Raw genomic sequence first — 16,571 nt, forward strand, 5'->3', positions numbered from 1 at the left:
GGCGTGTGACTAAGGCAGAAGGTAGGGGTCATGGCTGACCCTATCCTTAGCATCTAGCCTGGTCCGCTTGGCTTAGCTAGGCCTTGATCATTTGGGCCTTCGCTAGCTGGTGTATCGTGGGTTGCTCGGCCTGCTAACTAAGCGTTGCCTTGAGACACCCAAGGATCATAACCCCGACAATAGCCCCTAAGTGTTTTGATGATCATGAAGTGATCGTGAAAGTGCTGAGATGCATGTGTGTTGAGTGCAGGTTCGTAGTCATGGCCTGTTCGAGCTTCACCACTCGACCCCTTGCGAGCTAGTGCGTTCAATGCGGTAGGTGGCTGTTACATTCCACACCATCTAGACACCTTGATGATGCGGTACATGACTGTTGAGCCCTGCTGTGTCAATGTGCTGTGTTTCAGGGTTCATGACCTAGGCAAGGCTAAGAGGTCTCATCGATGCTGTACCGGCCCTGCCTTTGGGAAGGTCTCGATTTTCCTGACCTCACATGAGCATCTGACATTGGCTGTGACCTCCCGTGGTTCGCCATGTGGTGCGGGGGTCTCAGGCTGCTTAGTCTGCCCTTGCACCTATAAATAGGGTCTTCCTACCATTTGAACCACTTATAACCATGTCTACGCTTCTACCTTTGGACCCTTTCTGAAACTGAGTTTGAGAGAGAAAAGGAGAGGAATTTTGAAGAGAGTCATGAAGTTCCAAGCATGTGGCCCATTGGGGGTTGCTTGCGGTGCCCCTTCGAACAGCTAGTGCTAGAAGGGGACTTGCGAGCAGTGGAGGATATGCCTATGGTGCGCACGCACTATGAGGATCAGGCAATCCCATCTTGGGAGAGATGGGTTTTTCCTAACTCCACGACTCTCTGCCTATGCCCTGTCGGTGCTCGTGAAAGCCCACGGGTGCCCGTTTCGGTGTCCTTGAGCTGTGACCTCCATGCTTCTCCCTATGCTCCTATGCCCCTAGAGTCGTGTTGCTGCAGGAAGGCTAGTGTAGCATTCCTTTTTGACTTGTCCTTCTAAGGCAACAACAAGGTCTCCTAGGGCTTACTAGAAATGTCACCAGTGTGGTGATTCTAGATTTGTACTTTTGCACGTGGCTTGGCCGCTCCTGTCTCCAAAATTTGGAAGGAGAGATCCCTTTTCTGTGTTTGCTTGCTTTGAGGTTGTTATGAGCTTCTGGTTTTTGTGGTCGGGGTTAGGTTAGTAGGCCCTGGGTCATGGCTTTGAGTTGGACGTCATCTCTCGTCGTAGACGAGTCGACCCTTGCTCGAGCGCTTTTCCTACGACCATCTTGGAAGGGGCTAAATCGTGGTTGCTTACCCTAGTAGAGGCATGGTCCGAGATGCCCTCGTCAGCTGAGGATTACCGCATGGGTTTTAAAGCATCCCTTTTCATGCGTGTCCAAGGCGCGTTCTACGTGAATATAAGCACCATCCTTGCGGAGGTGCTTTTGTGGGGTTTTTAGCTGTTGGTCCGATCAATCTCCCATAATGGGGCTACCAGCCTCCACTGGTTCATGAGATTCTAGGATGGCAATGGGTCAGTGACCCAAGACGTGGGGAGGAGACGGTCGTGGCCTGGCTAGGACCCTTATTGAGGTCGCATGGGCCCCACTCCTTTTTCCCTGGTGTCCTTTTCGACCCCGAGAGGTCGTGATGCCTAGTTATAGGCACATTTGGTTTTGCCCCATGCAAGGAGAAGCTTGTCCACCATAACCACGTGGTCGGAGAGGTGCGCCTCAACGAGGTCAATGGGTAATTCAAGTGGGACCCGATATCCTCCCCAATCGACGTGGAGTTCAGCTGTGCCTCATCGAGAGACATCCCATAAATCATTGGCCACCAAGCACATCGGTCCTCGACCGCCTCTGTAGTGGCCAGAGGGCAAGATGCCTCCCCCTAGAGGGGGTCAACCCGAGCGACTTCGAAGCGAACAACTCAAACACAGGAGGAGATGGTCGTGAGGTTCCGCACCACCAATAAGAGCCGCAGGGGCCCATCTCGTCCTACCCCTACCTCTTTGGTGGCCTCAAACCTGTCTAAGGGCTAGCCCAAGAGTGGGTTTCCTAAGCACGACGCGGGGTCGTGGTTGCAGCGGGCTGCTATAGGGTCGAGATGGACTAGAGGGCGGGTGAATAGTCCTTTCTAAAATTAATTGCGTCGGCTAACCGAAACAAGTGCGGAATTAAAACTATCGGTCTAGCCAAAACTACACCCCTTTATTTATGTTCTCTAGCACCTTCCAAAGATACTAATTAAGCAACAAAGGTGCCGGGCTAGCTAGAGCTCACCTAACCAATTCTAGAAGCAAGGTCAAACAAACCTATGCCACTAGTACTTCAAGCAACAAGGGAGCTCCTACACAAGCTAGTAAGCAAAAGCACAAAGCCACCTAAGCTCACTAGCAATGCTCAATAATAAGGCAGCCAATGCCAAATTAGAGAGCACAGTTACTTAGCTACACAAACTAAGTAATGTGACTAACAAGGTTACACAAACCAAATTAGCCACGCAAGGGAGCTACTTCTATGCTACACAAGCAAGAAGGTAACTAGTAAGCTACACAAGCTAACTAATTACAAGAGCAACTACACAAGTACAATGTATATCAAATATAAATACAAGCTTGTGAAAGGGGATTGCAAATCAATGGGAAGAACAAGGTTGACACGGTGATTTTTCTCCCGAGGTTCACGTGTTTGCCAACACGCTAGTCCCCGTTGTGTCGACCGCTCACTTGGTGGTTCAGCGGCTAATTGGCATCACCCGCCAAGCCCGCACGTCGGGCACCGCAAGAACCTACCCCGAAAGTGAGGGTAGGTCAATGACACGCTCAACTAGAGTTGCTCTTCATGGCGCCCACGGGGCGAGCACAATTCCCCTCGCAAAGCTCTTCTCCGGAGCACCGCACAAGCTTCTTGCGGGCTTCGACGGAGACCACCACCAAGCTGTCTTGGAGGTGGCAACCTCCAAGCATAACAAGCACCACCGGCTTGCAACTCGATCACCTAGTGCCACTCGATGCAACCTCACGATGCAATCGCACTAGAAGCACTCTCTCACACAATTGGATGATCACTATCAAGCATATGTGAGATGGAGGGCTCCCAAGCACTCACAAGCATGGACACAAAGTCCCCCGAGGTGCTCAGCCCTGGCCATGGCCGAGGCCACCTTCTATTTATAGCCCAGGGGCTAAACTAGCCGTTACCCCTTCACTGGGCAAAACTCAGGATGACCGGACGCTCTGGTCCGATCGATCGGACGCTGAACCCCAGCGTCCGGTCGTGCAATGCATGCCACATGTCCCCTTCTTCAAATGCTATTTGCTGGATCCCAACGGTCATCTGTCGATCAGATGCTATAGCAACAACTGACTGGACGCAGCAACCCCAGCGTCCGGTCGTTTCCAGTAAGGTACCAGACATGACCGGACGCATCCGGTCGATCGCGATTGGATGCAGCACCAGCGTCTGGTCACTCTCTAGCCTTTTCGCTCTGCCTACGTCACCACACGTCACCCTGACCGAACGCACACAGTCAGCGTTCGGTCATTTCCAGCGCCAGCGTCCGGTCGATGACCGACGCCTACTCACTGTCTGCCATCACTGACTGGACGCTGGAACCCAGCGTCTGGTCACTGCGTGACCAGAGTCCAGTCCACTCTGTGGGACCTCTCTTTTCTGTATAGGGCGCCGGTGGCACCGTCGGACTGTCCGCACTCTACGGGCGGACACTCCGCCGGTGGAGTTTCAAACCCTTTTCGTTCCATCGCCGAGTTGATCCACACCAACTCCAACTTCATCTCCTTTGTAAATGTGCCAACACCACCAAGTGTACACCATCATGTGTATGTGTGTTAGCATTTTCACAATCATTTTCCAAAGGATTAGCCACTCAACTTGCCACGCCACTCAATCCTAGCGATGATGCAAAGTTAGATCACTCGAGTGGCACTAGATGACCGATATGCAAACAAGTTTGCCCCTCTTGATAGTACGGCCATCTATCCTAAACCCAGTCACAAACTTCTCTACACACCTATGACTAGTGAAATGAAATGCCCTAGGTTATACCTTTGCCTTGCGCATTCCATTCCATCTCCTCCAATGTTGATGCAACATATGCACCAACATGATCAACAATGATATGATCCATTTCATATCATCACGTGATCATATTGGTTCATCGATCTTGACTTCACTTGCTTTTCACCGTTGCCTTCGTCCATCGGCGCCAAGTCTTGCTCAAGATTCACCGCCACATGGTCCATCGCTCCAAAGCCTCCGACTTGCCCTTCACGCTTGCAACCGGTCCATCAAGCCAAGTCTTGTCTTGATCTTCTCCACCTTGATCATATGACTCAATGTCATGTCTCATGTGCAATGAGCTCCTTCATCATCACATGTGTGAGCTTTGCAACATCTCCAAGCCATTTTTACCTTCATGGCATATGTTCCTCATACATATGTGCCTGTGGACTAATCACATGTGTATCTCACATAAACACAATTAGTCCACCTAGGTTGTCACTCAATTACCAAAACCACACAAGGACCTTTCAGCTGCTCTGTCTGTGGACTTAGGGGCTTGTTGCCTCCTTGGTCACGATGCAACTTAATGGCGCCCATCCACATGTAAGCACATGATGCGCCGCACCGCGCAGTTGCTATGGTGCGGTGGCTCGCTCACCGAGGGTCCGTGGGGCTCGTCCCAGGGTAGATTTTGTAAGGATGCGGTTCGCATCCCTAGACACCGCCACATATATGACCAATCTAGCTTGAGTCCCCTTACCTTGTTTTTGCCTTCCATTGCTGCGCGTTGCAATTGAGAGAGGGGTGGAAGGGAATCAAACTCAAGAGATTTACCTAGGAGGTGCGTGGCTGTTAGTGATTGCTTGGCACCTTCTTCCTCCGCTGCTCCTTCTGCCTTTGCCTTCACCTTGCGCCTTGCTCAGTTCGTGCCACTGCGTGGGCAACCGTCGCTCCTCCTATGTTGCGTTGATTGTGTGCACTTCCAGGGCTACCTCCCATGCGATGGTGGGGGGCCATCGCCGCTACCCATGCCGTGACTTCACCGGTGGCGGGATCAAGCTTGCCTTTGTCATCTTAGGGTGACCATGGAGGGTTCCGCTGACTCATTCGTGGGGCGGACGAAGCTCACTGGCGGTACTCTATGGCTGCCTGCGAGGCGAGGCGGCTGGAGCTCAGCCTTGATGACGCCAAGGTCACTCTTGCTGCCTTAGAGAGTGAGGCTGCTATTGCAAAGGTGGTGACTATCAATGCCTAGGCCCGCATCACGAGTAAGGGTCTCCTTCGTCTTGACATCTTGGGTGATGTCCATAGCATCTGATCTTCGCGTTATCTTATTGTCAGCGCTATAGGAGTAGTTGGTGGCTTCTCGCCATGAGGAGGAGGCCACTCGCCTTTGGGGGTTCATCATAGCGGAAGACCATGAGTGGGTGGTGGTGGTAGGAATCCAGCAAGGGGCTAGTGTCACCCTTGCCGCCGTGCAGCTATGGGTCAGGATGGACCTCCGCTAGATGACAGCTGGGTTTCCAGAGCACGTCGAGTAGGAGAAGCGGGCAGAGTTGGTCAATGACTTTGCCACCGCTTCGGCCGTTGTCACGGCTCCCATGGATGTGGAGGGTATCCTTCATGGCTATGGTTAAGAGTTTTAGGATGTATCAGGGGTCAAGAGATGGACAAAGAGGTTCTTTTTGGCTCATGTTCTTTGATCATGTCTTCTTCGCGCACTGTCGTCTTGCCGTGACCTCTGCCTATCTGATTGTTTGAATGTTGTAGTCGTGTGGCCCCACCTAGGGATCAAACCATGAGGCTTGACCTAGTGTGGCTCCATTTTCATGACCATGGTGTCTGTAGGGTAGGTCCGGTGGCATCGCGCCTTTCTTCGTTCTTCCTTCTTCGGGTTGCAGGGACATGTCCCTTCCCCCGCTTTTCACATGGGTGTATGGCCTTGTCTAGATCTGGCTCTAAAGATTCGGCTTTGTGTAGTCCTTTGATATGCGCAAGCATGCGTTGCACTGTAGTGCAATCCCTGCGTGTAGGTTGCATTGGTTGATTTGCGACGATCGACGCTGGTTGTTCGAGAACAGGCGCGCTGACAGAGTGTCATCATCGACATGCTCGTTTCGATACATCATGAGTTTGGTCAGTTGATTGACACATCTGTTTGTTGTTTTACTGCCTTATCATCGGTAAGCTTGTGCCACGGTGGCGTCGGTCTTGATGTCGATGGCTAGGGTCACACATCGAGGAAATTTGACGATGACATTCTTACACCAGGTAACACCATCTTTCGCGGTGACGAGGTTCTCGTGGGTGAGATGTCGGCCATCTGTGTCCGCCGTCAGTTCCGGTCTTCCGGTATATGAGAGTTTCTAATGTGAACATTTGGTGCTATATGGGCGATCTTACTGTATGAACATGTTTGGGTATTATGTATATGGTGTGTAATCGGCGCATTCGCTTTGTCATTTTGTCGTTTCCTCATTTTCTTCTAGTTAAAGCTCGGAATGTACGTCATCCCCCTTAGTCATGTGCATGTGGGTGCGCGTTTTAGCCTAGGGGCTGGCCCATGGGGCCAAAAGGCGTGTGACCCGATTGCGTGGCAAGATGCCAGGAAACGGTCGTAGATCCGGTGAGATGCGAGAAGAAAGCGAGCGAGGGGCTAGAGTTCTCTTTCCTTTCGTTCCCTCCTCCTTGAGCGAACGAGTTCCCCATTTCCTTTCAGACTCGTGCACGAGTGCCTGGCCTTGCCCAGGACCTGGCCCATGAGGCTTGACTGAGGTAACTTTTTAGTGCAAACGAGAAATCAAGGCTTGGGTCACCAGTTTGTCATGGCTTGAGGCATAATTGGTAAGAACTCAAAATGAGTCAGTCACTGGAATGATGACAAGTAGTGCTACGCCATGGGTCATGTACATGTGTCTATATGTGCTACCCCCATGAGTGAATCATGTCTGGCTGCTAGCATGAGCCGGATTGAATCACTTGGGAGTTTAAGTAATACTAGGATGAAGTGTATGGGCATCATGTTCTCTTGTAGGCTCTACAGGTCGGCTCTAAGTTTCTTGGAACTACAGGTGCGCCTACACGTGTATGTGAACGTGCTTAGGTAGAGAGGCTAAGGTCAAGGTGAATGTGACTGGCCGATGTATCAGAAGCTATCGTGAACCTAGTTGTCGTTGCTCGGGGTGTGGCGAGCCCCCAAGCGCTTGCTCGTGGTAGAGTTGTTGCGGTCCTAGGGCCGCGAGATGGTGAGGGTGCTTCTTTAGCACTTGACATGGCCGTAGCTGGCATGGATCGACCCCTCAAGTGGCCTTGGGCCGACCCTTGCTGGCTTGATGTCCTCATCGGGCTCGCGGCCCCCCGGGGATGACTCCTTCATGTTTGGCCTTCTGAGAGGGCTCGTGCGTTCAGGTGCTTGAGCCCCCGTGGTGCGATGATGTTGCGGTTGTCTTTGTTTCTAGGTGTGGTTGCCGCCCTTGATGAGGAGCTGGAATGACTTATCGCTACGGAAGTGGGTCCTGAGGGCAACGTGGTTTTGTTCGCTTGGCGTGGCGCGTGGTGCACTCAGGGGGGCCCACTTCCTCGGATGCACGTGCCTCCGAGTGAAGGCTGATAGTTCATGAAGGCGCGATGGATGGCTAGTCCACCACATGGGGCTAGACCATGGTTTCGGGCTTGGCCTTGCGAAGCGTGGCGCTGGGTAGCCACCGGATCACTAACGACGGCGCCATGTGGCGATGGGCGATTTCGTCGCTCGTGTGTGCCTTGACTTGCTACGTTTCGCTAGAGGCGGAGACGCCGCTCGGGGCGTGTCTCTACCACCGGACCCAGGCTTCCCATGTGGTTTTCCTAGATAGGGTAGAAGCTAGTGATGGGCGCTCACCCATTGGTGTGAATGATCTCGTGGTTTCCCAAAAGGATGTGGCTGTTTGAGGCCATTCCCTAGGTGAGCTCGCCATGAGCCATGGGCCTTTGGCTTCCTAGGTGGAAGACTTGGCCATAGCCGATGACGAGAGAGGGTGCTGGCCCCCCTTCGTAGGTGAACTCTGGGATGTTGCAATTGAGGGCAGTTCTGAGAGTGTGTCCACCGTAGGCCATGGGGTCTAGATCTCTAGAGCGGACGTCCAGAACGCAGCTAAAGGCGAACGCTGGCACTAGCCCTTTGATGCCAATGAACTCATGGTTTTCATGATGGATGTGGCCATCGTGGGCCATTCCGCGAGCGAGTCCACCGACAGTGCGAGGACCCATGGCTTCCTTCTCAACAAATGAGAGTGCACAACTGTCTCCTACCTGGCACGCCAACTGTCGGTGTTTTGTAAACTGGACTAGTAAATTTATATGATTGTCTCACTACTCTAGGAAGACAATGGTAGCATCCAAAAGACAAGGATTTATACTGGTTCAATATAAAGCCCTATGTCTAGTCTCAAAGATGATCGAGTGCGTGTTCCTCCCTTGAATGCTCTGAAGTTCTTACAATGAGCGGTGCAAGAATGGTGGAAGAGGTAGGAGAACTAGAGCTAGGAGATGAACTGCCTAAAGGGAAGCTTTAGGAGTCCAGAGGTTGATGTGAAGATGTTCAAGATTATCGGAAGAATGCCCTGGCTACCCTTATATAGAGTTCGGGGTCAGGGCATGTACAAAGAAGAAGGTTCTCCCGACCAAAGGGTCGTGATCCTGAGGGAGAGGCCTAGATAACTTGGCTTGCAAGCTACGATGTCTTGCTGCGCACGTCCATGTGTGGTTGTCGTCATGGTCTTGTGGCCACGTCACGGCATGGTGTGGCATGGTGCTACTATGCCGGCCATGGCGGCACTGTAGGCACGGTGATGGTTCACTAGCCGTCCTATACGATGTGAATTCTATCGTGGCCTCCGTTGCCATCTCCTGATCCCCTGGGAGCATCGTACTAGAGTTGGTAGCCACCCTCAGGTCATCGATCATCATGTTTGCTTATGGAGTCGGTAGCCACGATCCCAAACCTCGGGGTTGTGGCTCCTGCTGGCTTGATTGGCCTCTAAGGCAAGGCCTCCGTCGTGGATCCCATCCCGTAGTGGGCAGGATCGTACATATGTCTTGTTAGACCATATTTAGATGGTGGGTCACCGTACTAGTCATCACCATCTGGCGGTGTTGTCTTGTCCCTGCTCGTGGCGCAGGGATGGCGTCTGACCGGACTGAGGTGACCGTTGTCCCCTCGGTCCTTGTGGGGTCAGTGCGGTGTGTCCACTCTTGTCAGAGCAGGCGCGCTTGGCTAGGCTCGACCTCTCTCTGTTCCTCCTAGGGGTAGGGATGGCGGAGAGGTCATGAACCCTTGTGTCTCGTGCGACTAATGCAAAAGGAAGGGGTCGTGGCTAACCCCGTCCTTGGCGTCTAGCCTAGTACGCTTGGCTTAGCTAGGCCTTGATCGTTTAGGCCTTCGCTAGCTAGTGTATCGTGGGTCGCTCGGCCTGCTAACTAATCGTTGCCTTGAGACACCCGGGGATCATAACCCCAACACCATTGGTCTACTCCTTTCTCCCTCGCTTCTTTTTTTATGCCCAGGTATAATATTGAAACAACCATATATACACGATGGATGCGGCTAATGGCCGTGCACACGCACGCACGACAACTTCTTCCTCCTCGACTCCGTCACCCTCGCCCCAGCCGCCGCCCACCGGGCGAAACCCTAGCTTGCTGCGGCGGGGCGCATTGCTTCGGTGAAACCCTAGCTCGCCCGTGGCGCCACCTTCTTCCCCTCCCCCTGCCCCGATCTGGCTCAGCCACCTCCACTACTGCCAGGTCCTCTAAACCGTCCGCCGGCATCCCCACTGTTTGGCCAGCCTCCTCACCGAACTCCCTTTCCTTCTAAGGTCGACGGAGTTTGCGAAGATGAGAGGGAGAAGCTATCTAGAACCCTAAGGAGCAGATCCAGGAGGAGAGGAGGACCCACCTCGCCAGAAGCCGCCGCTGCTGGAACCCGCCACTGCCGCTGGAACCCTAACGGTGGGGGCGTGGGCGCGGTAGTGCGTGCGTGCAGCGGCTTTGCGCGGGCCGCCATCGGGAGGAGTTCGCAGGAAAGGAGGGTGTGGGCGCGGCCGCGGGAAGGAACTCGCTGGAGATCTAAGTGTGCGTGTGAGAGAGAGAGGTGGAAGACAAGGTTGGGCGTGCGGGCATGAGTGGGGAGGAGCCCGTGCGGCGCCCATAAAAAACGGCCATGCGTTTATAAGACAATGCCATATGGGATCATTATAATCGATGCTAACATCAGTTCTGGGCCCACATTGTGAAGATATTTTTTTTCTTGTCATTCCTTCTCATTTTTTTTATATTGCACATAACCAAATATATGATCATTATTATTCATGCTAGCATCAGTGCGTTTGCTTGTCATTCCTTCCACCACGGAACCGCAAGAACGACATCGCTTGTTGGTCGTTGACTCTCTGCTCACAGAAATACAGAATGCATCGCTTGCCACTTCGCCGAGGCTGACAGTGTTGAATTTTCAGCAAGGCTGGATCTGCACTCTGCAGCGCATGCCTGTTTTCTAGCTCCCCCCATATCCAGGTATCGAATTTCGTCGTCAGTTCGCAGTTTGTTCCAAAGCTTAGATTCTGATGACCTGAAAAGTTGAAATAATTTGTGAGATTCAGGTACGGAGGTTAAGATCTTACACATATGACTCTAAGCGCCCAAGCAAGTGCACTCAAGCACCATGGCAAGGGTGTTGTGGGAGCACTGCTTGTCGAACTAGGTGCAGCCTTGGCGAAAGAAGCAGCAACCTATGGCGCATCCCTGCTGTGCAAGGAAGCGAGGCCCTCAAGGCTCTCTTTGGCGAGATCCGCAAAGCCGAGGCCGAGCTGGAGATGATGATGGCCTACCTGCGTGAGTCAGAGAAGTTCAAGGATACCGATGAGATTACTGGCATCTTCATTGACAAGATCCGGGATCTATCTTTCCAGATCGAGGATGTTGTCGATGAGTTCATGTACAAGCTTGAGGACGATAAGCATGGAGGATTTGCAGCCAAGATGAAGAAGAGGATTAAACATGTCAGGACTTGGCGATGCTTAGCTCTCCAGCTCCGTGACATCAATGAGCAGATTGAAGACACTGCAAGAAGGAGAGACCGTTTTGCCATCCCAGTAACAGGAATCCCAAGAAATGGCGACCACCATTCCAGATTGACCAATAATGATGCTTCGTGTTTTGCGAGGGAAGAGGATCTAGTTGGTGTTGAAGATAATGCAGCCAAACTCAAGGGGTGGCTAGTTGACGATCTGGAAGAAAAGAACATGAAAATCACCACAGTTTGGGGGATGGGTGGAGTAGGTAAAACTACTTTGGTTGATGATGTCTACAAGATTGTGAAAGCGAACATTGATGCTGCTGCATGGGCAACTGTATCCAAGAATTGCTATAGAGTTTGGCATCTCAATCAATTATAACAATGTGCATATAAGAAGATTAGTAGAGGCCATCCGTGAACATCTTCATGGTAAAACATATATCTTGGTTTTGGATGATGTTTGGGAACAAGACGTGTGGATAAATAATATCATTGCTGGTCTTTCCGACTAATCAAACCTGCCGATTTGTTCTTACATCAAGAGTATCTGAGGTTGCATCAGTAGCAACTAATGACTGTGTAATTAATCTGGAGCCACTACAAGAAAATCATTCTTATATGTTATTTTGCAAACTAGCTTTTTGGAACAGTGATAACGAAACGTGGCTTGGGAGTTGTCGGATTTGGCCGCAAAGTTCTTAGAAAAATGCGCAGGCTTGCCGATTGCAATTGCATGCATAGGTCGCCTGCTGTCTTCCAGACCCCCAACATACACTGAATGGAATAATGTGTACGAGAGGTTAGAGTTACAGCCAACTGAAAACACGATCCCTGGTGTTGATACAATTCTGAAAGTCAGCTTGTAGGATCTTCCATATGAATTAAAAAATTGTTTCTTATATTGTGCACTATTTCCTGAGGATTATTTAATAAAGAGGAGGAGGTTAATTAGGCACTGGATTACTTCTGGATTCATCAGGGTGAGGAGAAGAGAACACTAGAACAAGTGGCAGAGGGCTACTTGAATGAGCTTATAAACCGAAGCCTACTACAAGTTGTGAGTAAGAATATTATGATTGGACGAGTGAAATGTTGCCGTATGCATGACCTCATCCGCCGTCTTGCTATTGACAAAGCAGAGAAAGAATGTTTTGGCAAAGTTTATGAGGGGCATGAGACCGTTTTAGTAGGTGGGAAACGTAGATTGTCAATAGCGAGCACCAAGATTTCATCGCTAAATCAATCTGGTGAAACACATATCCGTGGAATACTTGTTTTTACAAGTTTTGTTCATGTTGATTTGTTGAGGTCTATCCTTGGGTCTTCAAGTTTATTGTCAACATTGGATCTGCAAGGTACTGCAATCAAGATCCTTCCTAATGAGGTCTTCAGTTTGTTTAATCTGCGTTTCTTAGGTCTTCGGAATACTCGAATTGAGGTTTTACCAGAGGCCGTTGGAAGATTGAAAAACCTAGAAGTACTGGATGCATTCAACACTGGTTTTCTATCTTTACCAAAGGATGTAGCAAAGCTGAAGAAGCTAAGGTACCTATATGCAACTAAAAAGATCATTGAGGGACCTTTCTTGCGCTACGGTGGACTTAAGGTGACTAGGGGTGCCATAAAGAACTTGACAAGATTGCATGCTCTGCAAAAGGTAAAAGCAAGCTTAGAGACTCTATCGGAAGTTGCATCTTTGACGGATTTACGGACATTTGCAGTTGATAGTGTAACAAGTGAGCATTCGTTAAGCCTCTGTAGTGCTCTCCAGAGTATGAGCAATCTTGTCAGCTTGTCAATTACAACATCAAACGAAAATGAATTATTGCCATTGGAAGAACTATGTTTACCAGAAACTCTCTATAAACTTGTACTTTTTTCGGGAACGTGCTTAGCACGTGTTTCATTAAGAGGAGTTAATCTATAAACTTGTACTTGTAGGGCAGCTGGAAAATACCCAGATGCCTTATATTCTCGAATCCTGGAAGCACCTTAATAACATCATAATATTGTGTCTGATGCTCTCCAAACTTGACGAGAACTCATTTCCAAGCCTCAAGGTGTTAGACAATTTATGCTTTCTGGAGCTTGTTAAGGCTTATGATGGATATACATTATGCTTCCCTGCGCAGTCATTTCCTAAAGTGAGAGAACTACGGATATGGTGTGCTCCACACGACCACACCTCAACCAAGTTGAAATGGAAGAAGTTGCACTGAGAAGCATTAATAAGCTATGGTTTCTACAATGCCCAGAATTGAAGTGCCTCCCTCATGGCATTGAGTATCTTAAGGCCCTAGAGCAATTACGATTGGTAGATGCTGCAGATGAGCTTATAGGAATGCTTGAGCAGGAATGTGACGCAAATGAAGAACTTATAAAGATTAGTCACATCAGAATGGTTACTGTTGAATCAACCGAGGATAATTTTTGGGGAAGAATTATTGTCCCCATAAGAGGAAATGGATTAGCTGGTTGAAGGCTTGGATGCTACCTGTTATTTTAGGAGTTCACTACAATACAAGGTATGCATTTATGAAGCTTCTTGTTTGTTGGGATGGTGGCACCACAATGTTAGTCTGAACTTCTCATTGGTTTCATTTTCCTAAGGTTGCTACAGCCTTCGTTGGTGTGTGGATTGATGGTTCTCTTCAATTATTTCAGTTTTAAAATGTGGAAGGTGAAGTTAACAGAAATAGCACTTATATTAAGGCCCTGTTTGGTTACCCCTCCTAAAAGTTTTAGGAGCTAAAATTTGGATAGAATTTGCCTAAAGAACCAAACACCTCCTCCTAAAAGCTCCTAGAAACTTTAGGAGGGGCCAAAAACTTTAGGAGCTCCACCCCCTCTTAAAAGCTCCTAAAGTCCATCCTGGACCCCTACTACCCCTCCTTTATTGCCCTACCCCCCCTCTCTCTCTCTCCCACCCTCCTTTATTGCGCCGTTCCCCATGCTCTCTGCTCACCGCCCGACTGCCGGCGAGGTGGCACTGGCATCTGCTTGATTTCTGCTTCGGATCATCAGTACTACAACATGCACTTGGGCTTCAGATGTCGTTAGATTAGCTGCGGTTTCTGATCATCTGTTCTGTCCTTTTGGTCGAATGGCTCCAATGGGTGATGTAAATTATGGTGGTGGTGATGGGGAATCGGCGTGAAGGATCACGACGGGAGACGGCTAGGAGGAGGAGAGCGAGGGCCACGACGGGAGCAGAGAAGAAGCAGGGGTAAGGAGGAGGGCTGCATAGTATTTTTGCTAGTGCATTTATTGCTTTTAGTCAGTTTTAAGAGATGGAATCAAACACTCTTTTAGAAGGTTTTAGCAGCCTTCTAAAGGCTCCTAAAACTTTTAGCTCCTAAAAATTTTAGGAGCTTGGAATCAAACGGGGCCTAAGACCGGTCTATGTATGATATTGCTAGACTAAAGTGATAGGAATTATCGGGTTATAAAATACGTACCCTCTTCCATCCCTTTGAAAAGAAAAAAAACTGTGTATGATTATTTGGTACGAGTAGCTACACAAAAATGCGTTGGTGCTAGAACGAGCGTGTCCAAGAGCAAGTCCATCAATCTGTACTACTGCACGGGTGAGCAATTTTAAGATATACTCCCTCCTTTCAAAATTATGAGTCATTCTGTCTTTCTTGAAGAGTCAAAATAAAGTTTGATCAAAATTTTAGAAAAAAATTATAAAGATTTATGACATGAAATTGATATACTATGAAAATATAATTAATAAAAAATCTAATGATAATACTATAAATTTTATTATTTTATTATATTTGGTTAAACTTGAGATGTTTTTAATCCTCTAAGAAAGTTAGAATGACTCATAATTTAGGACGGAACGAGTATAAATATAAGAAATTTATTTGGGCTCCATTTGGACGTAGATATTAAAGGTGATGGATTTTTTTTTTTTGAGAAATCGGAGGGTCCGAAGCCCCTACAGCTTTATATTAAAACGAGGAGCAAAGTTACACCTGAACAGAAAAAGGGGAAACAAAAAAAAAAGGTAAAGAAAAAAAAACAGGCCGCTAACCAGCCAGGCTATAGCAGGTTCTGGATCCAGATCAAACGCTGGCTTTTTTGGCCCGCAGGGAGGTGAGAGTTACTTCATCCATGCACTCTCTTGCAATCGTTGATACTTCGATGCCCTCAAGCTATCAGAAGGAAGCTTTGAGTCCTATACAGATTTACCTGTTACTAGCTCGAGCGCGGTACTCGGCTATCGAGGCAAGTGTCATTTGGCTCTACCCTTCCGAGTAGGGGATCCGCTTGAATTGAGATGGATGGAGTCCTTTTATGCACTATTGAACACAGCTTGAGGGCGAGCTGTTGCTTAAGTGTGGAAGAATGTCACGATACTCTTCTTCTCCAATCCTACCCACTACTCTATCGTTAACAATGATACATACTGCTGCTTCATTTCTGAAGGAGAGCAGTATATGGAAGGATTTTATTAGCTGACATTACAAGGATTATTGTGATTCTAACTAAGGTAAGATATTCAGAGTTGTTGATATGCTCAAACACTGAATCGTAGTTGCCCTGGCACATGTACTCGATTCTCAAAGCATCTCCGAGAGGATTGAGAAAACTGCAGAGGCAGTGGAAGAGCAGTTGGCAGTTGGGCGCGAGATCTTTTTCTACCTGTGTCTTGTAAGAATTAATATAGAGGCTCTAAAAGGACATATATTCGGCAACATAGAAAATGATACATTTTAATGTTATTTTTTACAAAATGTAATACTTAGGACTTCAATATTTGCCCACACAATCAACCTATGAACACGTGCATGCACACTATACCTCATAAGCATTTCTAAGAGCACTACTAGAGAACAGACTTTAGAACGATGTCTCAATTTAGCATTAGCCGCGGGGCAGGGATCTTTAGTCCCGGCTGGTATTACCAACCGGGACTAAAGGTAAACCTTTAGTCCCGGTTGGTAATACCAGCCGGGACTAAAGCTTTTAGTTCCGATTTGGATGATGCCCCAGGAATAAAGATTAATCTTTAGTCCCGGTTTGGCTCCATAACCAGGACTAATTATCCCGGCCTATAGACCAGCTCATTTCTTCCTCCCCGAGCCCGAGCCATTCCATTCAAACTCACTGCCTCTGTTCTTCAGCTTGCTGTTATTCTTGCTCTCTCCCCCTCCATTGATGTTGCTCTTCGATTTTGGAGGTAACAAACTTAATCCTCTTATGTTTTATCAGTAGTTTATCTCATTTTGCGATATAGATGCATGTGTAACTTTATATGTTTGACTTTATTATGATTTTATGTCATTTTTAGCTCAAAATCACATGATGATTTGCATATATGTTTGGATAAACAAAAGTTAAATTAGTTCATCAAAATCACTTGATAGTTTAGTATTGCTAGTATATGTAGTACATTTCATGGTTTAGTTAGATAAATAAATATTTTTATTTTTTTTAATATATTACTTTAGAAATGAGAAATTTACAATAG

The 16,571-nt window shown here is 48.5% G+C and overlaps 1 pseudogene; it reads left to right on the forward strand.

The window, feature by feature from the left end:
* Window positions 1–10,698: 10,698 nt before the first annotated feature.
* LOC136479605 (disease resistance protein RPM1-like) lies at window positions 10,699–13,755 on the forward strand (annotated as a pseudogene).
* Window positions 13,756–16,571: the final 2,816 nt, after the last annotated feature.

The sequence above is a fragment of the Miscanthus floridulus genome, chromosome 9, assembly GCF_019320115.1.
Source record: "Miscanthus floridulus cultivar M001 chromosome 9, ASM1932011v1, whole genome shotgun sequence".
Taxonomy (NCBI): Eukaryota; Viridiplantae; Streptophyta; class Magnoliopsida; order Poales; family Poaceae; genus Miscanthus; species Miscanthus floridulus.